General features: G+C 33.2%; 1 protein-coding gene across 1 annotated transcript in view; it reads left to right on the top strand.

Moving 5' to 3' along the window:
* Tmeff2 (transmembrane protein with EGF like and two follistatin like domains 2) overlaps positions 1 to 12,344 on the top strand; it is a 226,520-nt gene that overhangs the window by 112,486 nt on the left and 101,690 nt on the right. The gene's annotated exons all lie outside the window — the stretch shown is intronic.

Here is a 12,344-nt window from a genome sequence, read left to right as displayed (position 1 = left end):
AGCAATTTTTCCCAAAACATGAAGAAAAAAGTTTTTCTCCAAACCCAGAAAAACTAGAAGATCCAGTTCCATCATCTTCTAATTAAGGTATATATGAAGTGTTTAAAAATGAAAGTCCTATGCATCTTAATACAATTCTGAATGAAACTGGTTTGATTATTAAAAAGTAAAGTTTATAAAATTGGTCTCATGAAATCATACATTGAATATTGTTAATTGTAAATTTATCTCTTCATTTATCTCTGGATAGCCTTGGCCATCTTGTGACAATTATTCATTCTTTACACTTTACAGTTTTAGACTGAGCTAATGGTCTGTAAATAGACACATTGATTAGCTCAAAGTCAATTTGTAACCTGTTTTAGCACTTCAGCTTTCATAGACTATTTGGAAAATAGGGTTTTATTTTGTGGAGTTTTTTTTCCTTTTTGTGGAAGATAACTTTTTTTTTTTTACACTTCAAATCAAATAACTGACTTTTATGTCCTTATATCTTTAAGAATACATTTTCTGTTCTTGGTTGCTTTTATTTGTGTGTTGATTTGGAATAATGTACGAGAAAGTACTTTGTCTAAGAATTATACTTAGGTCCAAAGCCTGCCTTACTTAGGTATCAACAGGGTCAAGTTCCAAGACAGAGCATCACAATAGGCTCTTCAGGACCTTGAAGGGTAGATCATAAGTTACACATATGAAACCAGAGCTTGAGGCACAGTTGTAAGCTAGCAGAGGGAATAATAAGAAAGATTAGGCCCTACCAACTGGAGCCAATGGCAGATGGAAAACCACAGAAGTGGACTCTCTGAATATGCAACAAGCAGGGGCTCTATATCTAGCAAAAGACTGAAACTAATCACAGACACTGAAATCTGACCCTGATGCTCTGCCTAATTTTTTGGTCTTTGTAATTCCAATAACCAAGGGCTGAGCCCTAAATAACAAAACTAGGCTAGAAAATAGAGGCAATTCAAGAAAATTATTGCTCTAACTACCAAATTTATGAAATGCTGTGACCTCTTAAAATTGGCTTATTACTGCTCCTCTTACTTCATTGGCCTGTTTACACTAAGTTGAGTATTTAAACAAGCCTTGTCTTTATAAATCTTATCTTCAAGTCTGACTTAGAAGTCAGACAACTTAGATGGATTGCATTTTTCAGGCTTACTGTGGAAACCAGCACAAGTAGCATGCAAGTACAAAAAGAAACGGATAAACTCCTTAGTTTCATTCTTCTCTTCATCACTAAAAAAAAAGAACATAGCAACCCTTTAGCGCATTCTTTGTTTCAAGGTCCAGTGTACTGAGCAAGACCTGGACCTCTGGTCAGTTTCTGAGAACCTGACAGAGACTTTTAACATGCTTCTTAGTCGACTCTCCCTCAATCCTTTTGCCACATTCAAACATTTTGATGCAAGCCTTCCTCTACAAGTTCTATAATACTTTATTTCTCTGTTTTTGTTATGTTGCTTTGTAATTCTTATTTCCTTACTCCCACAAGGGTTTTTTACTCCAGGACCAAGAATTCATGTTTGAGATGCTGACCCATTTTGGACTCCCACCAAAATCCTTCTTGGAATGAGAATGACTTTTGTTCACCTTTAACACTTTCTTAATGATAGCACCTTAAGGTGGCAGAGCAAGTTAGAGGGTGCAAAGCATTTTCCCACCTGTTTGCACTTCAGCCCAGCCTGTGAGCTCAGCAGAGCAGCAATCTCCCTTTACAAGTAAAAAATCAGGAGCTCTAGGGAGAATCTGGACAACCCACTTCTAGCTCTCCTATCATGAGGCCTGAATTTTGATGAGCACATGGCTGTCTTTAAATCACTTCATGTCACTTTCAATTTTAAGTGCCATGAGCAGATACTCGTTTCAGTAAGGTACATGGGAAACAAATTGAAAAGAGGCAAGTTTGTGTATACCACTACTTAGAAGGTTACTTTAAAACTTCAGTAAGGTAAAACAGAATTTAAACTAGTACAAGGTGAGGAGTGGGGAAATATTTAGGACAGAAACATGGTGAGTTTTTACCAGATTATGAAGTCTCTTTAACAAAACCAACATTAAGCAGGTGAAAAATAACATGATTGGCAATTTAGCCTTTATTTGATGATTCAAACCAAATTCTCATATCAAAAAATACAGTTAAGCTACCAAAACCAAATTCCATACACCAAAGACATACAGAAGTGTAAGTTATTAAAGATGTATCCTTATTCGCTAGAAGGTGACTAATTAGAAGAATTAAGTACAAAGTTGGCAAGTAACAAATTAGTATCAGATTCTTTATTCCTATTCATTCTCCCACAGTCTTTCATGGCTTCTTCTTTGTCCGTGTCACATTATACCAACTGATGGTCTCTAAATAGTGACAAAGGAGACAAAAACTCCAGCAGACAGGATCTATTTCATCTCTCCTCTTCAGTGGTACTTCCTCTACTCATGCACTCAACCATCCCTTAACTGTGCACCTTTGTCCAAACCCAATCTTGTTCCCAGGACCTTGCTTGTGTGATTATCCCCTTCCTCTACCATCCAAGTTTGTTCCTCTCTACTGCACCATCCCTCTTACCATACAATGGTTCCTCTCTTGGCCTGAATATCAATCTAATTAACATTGCATTCTCTATGCTTCTCAGCAAATCTTTGCAAAAGCATTGCTCAATTTTACTGTTTCCACTAAGTAAGTTACTGTTTCCTCCAAGTCTTTTCTCAGTCTCCTCTCATTAGGATTAGGTACCCACTATATCCTACAGTATCCCAAATGTTTATAACCTATCAATAAAAAAATAATTTCTCATCTGGATATGATAGCACAGGCCTGTAATATCAGCTACCCAGGGGGTATATATCAGAGGAGGATGGTTTTGAGGACAGCTCAGGGAAGAGACGTTAGTGGGACCCCCCCACCTCAAGAAGCAAGCCTGGCATGGTATAACACATCTGTAATTGCAGCTACCCACAATGAAAATGGTACAAGGATTGCAGTCCAGTCCAGCTCTGGGGAAAAAGCACAAGACACTATCTGAAAAAAATAACTTAAAAAAATTTCTCATCTTTCAGGCATTCAATATGGAAAAATTCAAAAACAAGTGTATGAATATGCATAAAATTGTTCAAATTATTTATGCTTAGAATAATAGAACTATTTTTGCTTATAATTATCATATAATTGATATATCATTTTATGAAGTCTGGCATAAAAATTACTGTAAATGAATTCTGCTGTATCAAACTGCTTTCCTTTCTTCCTTTCTTCTTTCCTTCTTTCTTTCCTTCCTTCCTTCTTTCACTTCCCTGCTTCTTTTCTTGCTTTTTATTTAATTTCTCTTTCATACTTTTTTTTTAAATTAATAAGTAACATCTGTTCTGACTCAGACAGAACCAAGTAAAAGCCGTCAGGCTTGAATGAAGACAATAGAATCATGCCTCAACTGTAGCTGCATATTAATCTCTTAAATTATTTTTCATTGTTGTTCAGAAGGTAAATTATATGTGATTTCTAAGGAATCTTTGTCAAGCTCTTGCAAACCAACTTAATGATAAAAAACTAAAATTTCTGTAATGATATCTTTTGAAATCTTTAATATGAAATTACATTGCTCAGTCATAAACTTGATGTTTTAAAGTGGGATTTTAAAGTGTTTTTCTAGAATTTTAAATTATTTTATGTAAGTATAATTTCAGCCTTGTTTAGTTTTGGGCAATGAAAAGTTTCTTTTAATTCAAGGAAAGCAAATGTAATAGATTTCTTCCCTAAAATTGGAATGCATGTTGTTGCATTATGACATGCATATATGCATGTTATCGTATTTAAAATATGGTATTAAACAATGTTAGCTTTGTAAAAAGTAAACCAAAATATCATTTCTCTTATTTTAGTACTTCAGTAGTATGGAACAGTATAACTACTATTCAAATAACAAATATCCTCACATCAAATATGAGAAAAGGGGAAGTATTTTCTTCTTCTGATGATGATGATAACAACGATGATTATTGGGGTTTCTAGGAAAAAATCAGAATATGTGAAAGATAACATGACTTTGGCTCAAACAACAACTTAGAATTTTCTGGGATTCTAGGAGCTGTCAACAGTTTCCATCATCTAAATATAACTTACATGTGGGAGAAGCACTTGAGAGGGAAAGACAAACAGGATGGAATGTAAGCCCATTGTACACATGAAAGAAGGAATGGAGAGTTTTTATTTAACAACTTCTTTCCATTCATTAAGTAGATTGTATCCTTCAATGGAAAGCAAACCCACCGTTCATCTTTTTGGTAATAATGAGATAATAATTTAAACAATTTATTCAAAAAAGTTGCTGTAATCCTAGCTGTTTGGGAGGCAGGGAGCATGAGGATCATGGTTCAAAGCCAGCCTGTGAAAATAGTTTGTGAGATCCTGTTTTGCAAAAACCTAACACAAAACAGGGCTGGGTGAAGTGACTAGGTGGTAGAGTACCTGCCTAGCAAGTATGAGGCCCTGAGTTCAAGCCCCAGTGCTGCAAAAAAAAAAAGTTGATGTTCATAATTTGTATAAGCAAAGTAAGTTTAGTTACAACAGCTTTAACAGTTATAACAGAATATCATTGAGAAAATCTTTATCTAAGAAAAAGGTAACAAATAATTAAGTCTATGAAGAATTACTTTGCTATTCTGACTATTTAAGAAAGAGGCACTGAGCACCCGATTGATGTTGACTGCAAACTAGTAGAAAAACACACATTCTAAATTTTGAAACATTTCTGTTTAATGTCTGCATGCAAGTTTTGTATGTTTTTCTTTCTCTCAACTTTGGAATAATTTAAACGCATATAGATCCTTTAACTATGGGTCTACATTTTAAATCTGGAAATCTCATTTTAGTGTTCTTTTTAATAACATAAATTAAGCTTAACAAAATTTTAATAATTAACAAAGGAGTTTCATTTTAATATTTCCGTATATGCCTATAATGTACTTTGGTAAAGATCACCCTTCCATTACACTTTCTTAACCTCCTCTTTTTGCAGGATTTAGTAAGTTTCATTTTGCTATCATCACAAATATACAATGTACTTCGGTCATATTCATGCCTTCTTACCCTCTCCTTTCTCCTCTACCGTCTGCTGGCTCCCCTCACCAGTCTCTCCTTTACAGTCATGTCTCATTATTATTATTATTGTCAATTTCAGTTCTAGATTCCACATGAAGAGTGAGAACATGTCTTTTAAGGCTTTGCTTATCTTGCTCCACAAGCAAGCTGGATGATATCCAGCTCCATCCATTTTCCTTTAAACAACATGATTGCATTTTTCTTCTTTATGACTGAAGAATAACACTTCATTGTGTATGTATACTACATTTTCTTTATCCTTCCATTGGTTGTTGGGCACCTAGGCAGATTCAGTAGCTTAGCTAGTATGAATAGCTATGTCCTTTGGTTATATGCCCAGGAATGGTATAGTAGAGTCATATTGTCTTTCTGTTTTTGGTTGGAAATCTCATTCCTCCTGTTAATATAATTTTATAGTTTCAGGAGCCATTTACTTTATTTTAGATTTGATGTATGTCAAGGTTTCTATTTAAATGTGTTTACATTATGCCTAATATAAACTACACATCTTATATGTTAGACAAAGAAATGTAATGAAGCTACATAGAAGAGAAAATGAAAACCATATGCAGAATGGGAAAGGTGTGTTGTCTTGGAAGAAGATCAAAATATAATAGAAGAATTATTCTTTAACTATTGCAGAATATTTATGGACATAGAAAGGAAATAATAAAAGGCTCAAAGACAAACATGGAGAAAATTAAAAGCAGATCCAGGGTATAGATAAATAAAGCAAGCAAAATATGAGATGTGAAAGTATTTGTTCCTTTAGACTTGATTAATGGCATTGGTCCATGCCTTCTAGTCATATTTCACTAGGTAAAGTTACAGTTAGTTACAAATGACCTAGAAACTCAGAGGCTGAAAGTATCAATGGCACATTTCTTGCTCCTGTAAGTTGTGATCAACTGTGTAGCTCTGCTCTATGTACTTTCTCATTCTGGAACTGATTAAAAGAACATCTCATAGTTTAGATGTATCTTTATTATACAGACAGAAAGTACAAGAAAGTACCAGTCCACATGATGGCTTTTTCATAGTTTCTATTTCATACTTCCCCAATTCAACCCACATTTCATGGGCAAATCATGTCAAAAGGCCAAGTGTGACATCATGGAACTGCAAGCCATATGGCTATGATAAGAAATATATAATCCTTTTATTACAAGGAGAGGAAAACTAATGGTGAAAAATAATACAATGTGTGATATATCAATATTGTTTTCCATGGGTAATGTGGTATTGAAAAGTTGGGGAAAATATTGGTCAGAACTCAAATCATTTAACAATAATTGGCAGGTGTCTTACTACTGAAATCTCTGGCTTTTTGCTTTTGCAGTTATCACAAAAGAAAAAGATATCTATTTAAGTAAAAATAATTTTAAAAATTGGCATGAGTTTTACAAACAAGATAGAAATAAAATATATAAGAATGCAAGGATTGTAAGATAATCATCAGAAATGTATTCTCACAATTTTATTAAATGTTTAATGAAGTAATAGATTATGAGAATTTAATAATGCATATCATAATTCTTAAAGCAACCACTAAAATAATAACAAAAATAACTGCCCTCATCTAAAACATTACATGAAATAAAATAAAATGAATACCATAGAATACTTGGCTCAACAAAATACAGAAGAAAACAGGAAAGAGGAACACAGAAGATGAACCAAATATTAATCAAACATCAAGTTGGTAGGACTAAAACAAAACATACCAATAATTAAGTTAGAGGAAATGGAGTAAACACTTTGATTTAATGCAGATATATTCATACTGTATTAAAAAAGCAAGACCCAAATATATGTTGTTTACAAGAAGCACATCTTACACATAAGGAAACAAAGAGGTTGAAAGTAAAAGAATGGAAGTAGAAAGCTCATGATAATATGGATATGAAAGTAAATTAGACTTCAAGATGAAAAGGAGTGCCAGAGACTCAAAAGGCTCTTCTCCTTTTCATAAGACATGAACTGCTAAGAATTTATACACTCAATAGCACAACTTCCAAATATAAAACAAAAGTTGACAAAACTAGAAAGAACCAGAAGCGAATTTACTGTCACCAATGCAGATTTTAGCATTCCTTTCTCAGTAATGGATAAAACAATTTAAAAAAATCAGCACAGTTGTGGATAACTTGAACAATATTAACCATCATTAAGTTGGTTAAGATTGATAGGAAATTACTCCCAGAAGAGAAAGTTACAATTTCTAAGGTGCACTTAGAATATTGAACATAAACTGTATCCAGGGCCATAAAACAATTTTCAAAACTTTAAAAAGATTTAAATTGAATTAGGATTCCTAGGCATGACAAATTAAATGGTCAAGTTTAAGAAATTAAGAGTGAACAAAAGTAATAAACCTTTGAAATATCTCTAAATATTTGGAAATTAAGAAACATAGTACTAATTCATGGGTAGAGAAGAAATTTCAGTGGGTATTACAATATATATCTCAAACACAAATATATAAAAATAAAAGACATTAGTATTTGTAGAATGTAACAAAAGCACTGTTTACAATGAAATTTATAGATTTAAATTCTTATAAGAAGGTATAAAGTAATGCACTTCTGCATCCACTTTAATAAACTAGAAAAATAAATTTAACACTAAGTGTGTAACAATGGTGATAATAACAAAAGCAGAAATCAATAAAACAGAAAATTAAATAGCTTTATATAAATAAACAAAATTTATAATTACAATTAAACAACTTTAAAAACTGCTCTGGCACCAGATAGTTTTACTGATGAATTATAACAAACATATGAAGAAAAAATATTCATCTTATACAACTTCTTTCCTAAAGTAGAGAAAGAGGTATCACTTCCCACCTCTTATCATGAAGCTATTTTATCTCTCAGACTAAAATCAAGCATGAACAAGATAAGAAAAAAATTGCAGTTAGAGTATATAATGAACATATAGATACACAATGCTTATCAAAATAACAGAAATGAAATCCATCCATACATTAAAAAGTTAATATACCAGACCAGGTTTGAATTTCCCCAGGAATGCAAGGTTGGCTTAACATGTGAAAATCATTGTGCTTCATTCCATTGTAGATCAAGAGAGAAATATCACATTAGGAAAGAATGAAAAGATTCTACTTTCACATGAAACATAAAATTCAATTTGAGACAGATCACAAACACAAGTGTAATGCAAATTGAAAAATTTAGAAAAATAAAGAATTGAAGAAAACAAAATATCTTCTTGTACTTTAAATAGAAGGCTTTCTGCACGTCACATATTTCTTTCTACATATAGAAGTAAAAATCACAAATGAAAACAATTGATTTCATTAAAATAGAAACTATTGCTCATTGATAGGCAACCACCATCAAGAAAAAATTTGCAGGACATATAGCTGACAAAAATTTGTGTCCAAAATATATCAAAAATTTCTGAAACCAGAGGTTAAAAGTAAAGATACCAATAACAACAATAATTTTTATCTTAAGACTCAGTAATCCTACTACTACTAAGGAGTTATCCAAGAGAAATAAAAACATATGTATACAAAAGTACTTTTGTAAGAATGACTATAACTATTTTATTCATAAATACCCACTTATAATTCCTTTCTTTCCTTTTCTTTCTTTCTCTTTTTTTTTGGTGCCAGAGATCCAACCCAGGGCCTCGTACATCATACATGTGCCCCCCACCAAGTTAATGAGCTATTCCCATGGCCTAATTATAATTTCCAATCAACTCCAAACAACCCAGGTGTCCTTCAACAGGAGAATGGATCAATAAGCTATGTTGTATTATTTGATGGAATACTAAACAATAACAGTATTTAATCTACTTGTATATATAACCACCTGAGTTTTACAATTATTGTGAGTGATGGAAGTTCAAAACAAATATTACGTATTATATGATTCCATTAATGTACTGTTCTAAAATAGTGATGATAGAGATCAGATCATTCATGTGCCCATAGATAGGGTACTGGTAGAGACATGGGGTAGCAGTGGGAAGGAGTAGACGGGAACTTTCTGAGATGGTGGAATTGTCCTCTGTGTCTTGACAGGCATTCCTCATAACTGATTTCAAAGTAGCTTTAAAATCCAAGTCTTTCCATGAATATCATTTTTAACTCAGTTCATACACAAAATGAATGACACTGAATAACTATATGTTTGATAAATTTATATTGCCATGTCTTTAGAAATAGGCTAAGAATGTTACAAGAGAAGCAGGAGGTATAGTAGTGAAGTAAAAAGAGAACTTGGCTCAGTACACATGGTTGTTTAGGACCAATGTCAATACCTGTATCAGTCCAGCCCAAACTGAGAAAGAAGGAACTTCATTAACCTTCAGATGAAACCTCCAGGGCAGAGAGATTTGAGAAAGAGGTAACTTGATCATTTTTTTTTACCCTACAATTCCCAATCTCCCTAAAAGGAATAAATCAGTTTTATTGTAGAACAGCATATTAAATACACTGTATTTTCAGGAGCACAAGCTCCCTTGCCTCTAATATTTCCTCCTTGCTAAAACCTAAGTTGCAATAAAATAAAAGGACATAATTATTTTACTTCTCAACTCAAAACAATAGGCTTAAACTATAAATGCATGGTTAAGATAATACTTCAGGATAAGTAGATTTTATTCTAGTAGAATCTGAATCTTAATGCAAATAATTAAGCACTGATTCTTCCCTTCCCATTTCTGGTAGTGTAGAAAAAAGAGAAGAAATACTCCAGTTCAACACACATTTACTAATCTTGCAACATGTGCTAAATTGGTGGCTTTCAAGCTTGTGTGACTGTGACCTTTAGTAGAATTGTAATTTATATTGCAGCCCTCTGTGTATGTACGTATGTCTAACTAACACTTATTATATAATAAAGCCTATTCTTGCTCAAAGATGCACTCTTTTGTATTCTAGTCTGGTACAGTCTGCTTCATATCTACAAAAATGTGGTTGTGACCCACCAGCTTCACTAACAAATAATAGGTTATGAACTGTGGTTTGAAAAACACAGTGCTATCCTTTCCACTCAAAAATACTCTCTGTGGACCAGCAACAGCAGCAGCAGCTGGGGGCTTGTAAGAAATGCAGAACCTGAACTGCTCTTCACCTACTGAATCAGAGTCTGCATTCTAGTCAAACCTCTAGGTGCTTCCTGTGCATTAACAATGTCAAAAGCCTTGTGGTAGACGGTACATGAAAGGCTGCTTTGGATTGATGGGAGTCTTCTCCATAGCACTTCACACTGAAATTCTTACTCAGGGATAGTTTGGGTTTTTTTTTTTCTAGAATATTATATCCAAGCCCCAGATTAAGCTATTAATTCAGTATCTCCAAGAATGTTCCTGGACATTTATGTTTAAAAAAAACCAAGTAAATAAGTAAACAAACAAAATCTACCAAAACTCTTGAGCCCAACTCTATTTAAGAACCATTGGCCCTACAGGGTTAAAAGGAAAGTGTGCGTTAATCTAATTGTGTATTGCAAAGATGAAAACCTGTGTTTCAAGTAGTATGGAGAGAGTTTTCTTTATTTTTCATTGTGAGTGCCTTCATATAAAGGCATTTTATTCCCAGAATATTTACTGATAGGGGTGTTGCTATGGCTTCTTCTGAATTTAACTTCTCCTTACAGGAGAACTTCCAAACATCTCCATTCTACCAATAACTGCCCTTTTATAGAAATGTGCTGTGACTTACAGTAGAAGTATTAGTATTGGTCCTGATGAGTTCATAAAGTTTGTCCCTGTATCCAATAGATCCCCTACCAAGGATCTCAGCTGCTGAAGAAGTGGGGCTGCCCCTAAGAGGCTATCACTGGTCATTAAGGGCCTTCCCATCTTGATTGTATGTTTCCTGAGTGATGGGAAGTTCTAGCCTGGAAGTTGCCTATCTTGCTAACACTAAAAGGCTCTCTCCCATTAGCAGCTTCTGTGTTGCATTAATAATAAGAAAGTAATAAAGAGACCAGGCTCAGCTGTTCAGGCTCCCTTGTGGGAAGGCCCCAGTTTTCCTCTTATCCCCATGGTCCACTCTAATGGTCTCGTCTGTATTTGAGTAGTAAAGTGGTTGATAAGACAAGTGCTGCTCTTTTTTCACAGTCTAAGATTCCTTCCTTTAAAAAAAAATCCAGATTAAAAACTATGCCATCAATATTTTCATAATTAAAGTTGACTTCTTTAATTCATAAGTTAAACGCAAGTTAAGATCATCAAACACAGGAGAAAATTTGTTCGTTTAGAAAAAATAAGTCTCCCTATATTTCCTGGAAGAACTATAAAACAGAGAACTCTCCTGGAGACCTTTTCATGTCTCTTTCTTTTTCTTATCTTTTTTGTATATCAAGTCTCTCATCTACCGAACAATACATTAAAATCATTGAAGATCTTTATCTTTGTAAATATTAAAAACTCTCTTTTTAAAACAATAATATATGTTAAAACAAACTAAGGTTGCATTTAACAGGTTAAGAGGACATATTCATGATGTGTTAGAGTTCATAAAGATAGGATTGGCTCATGTTACCTTTCTGTTGAAAATACATGATCTTTTGCAGAAGCACACTTTTTAATGTTTTTAAACATCTACTGTAGAGTACAGAATCTGTCCACGGAATCTTATATTTACAGTAGTTTTATATCTTGATTGGGTTAGCAGTCATCCATCACCTCAAAAGCATTGCTCATTCCATGCATTTAAAATGCTAGAAACTTTTTCTCATTTTATACCATTGTGTTCTGAGTTTGAACAACAAATTTTATAATTAACTTTTGCTATTTTTATACCTACACTTTGAGAGGAAGGTCCAATATCAATAATCATCATCAGTGACTCAATATATATATTTAAAATAAAATTTATGCTCATAACTCTCACGGAAAATCACTGTGGTGATCTTCATGTAATACTGATGTGAAAGTCAAGAAATTACTATGAAAAACTGAGTTATCTTTTAGAGATTTATAGTCAATATATTTTCCTTGTAGTAGTTAAGGGTTTGAGGGGGAAATGATGTATATCTAATAAGGCAATTCCTCCTATCTAGTATTTTTCATTTGAAAACCTTCTTCAAATGAAAAGAAAATCTATAATTTACGAATAAGAAAATGGTCAGTCTTTTTTAAATATATATATAATATAGAGTCTAGATTTTTCCTCTACAAGGTAACAATCCGAACTCTTTTAACTAAGTAACTCATATGTGATCTGCTTATTATCTAAGCAATTTTCATAAATTGTGTACAC

This window comes from Castor canadensis, chromosome 4 (assembly GCF_047511655.1).
Source record: "Castor canadensis chromosome 4, mCasCan1.hap1v2, whole genome shotgun sequence".
NCBI classification, from domain to species: domain Eukaryota; kingdom Metazoa; phylum Chordata; class Mammalia; order Rodentia; family Castoridae; genus Castor; species Castor canadensis.
This window is presented reverse-complemented; position numbering and strand designations above follow the sequence as displayed.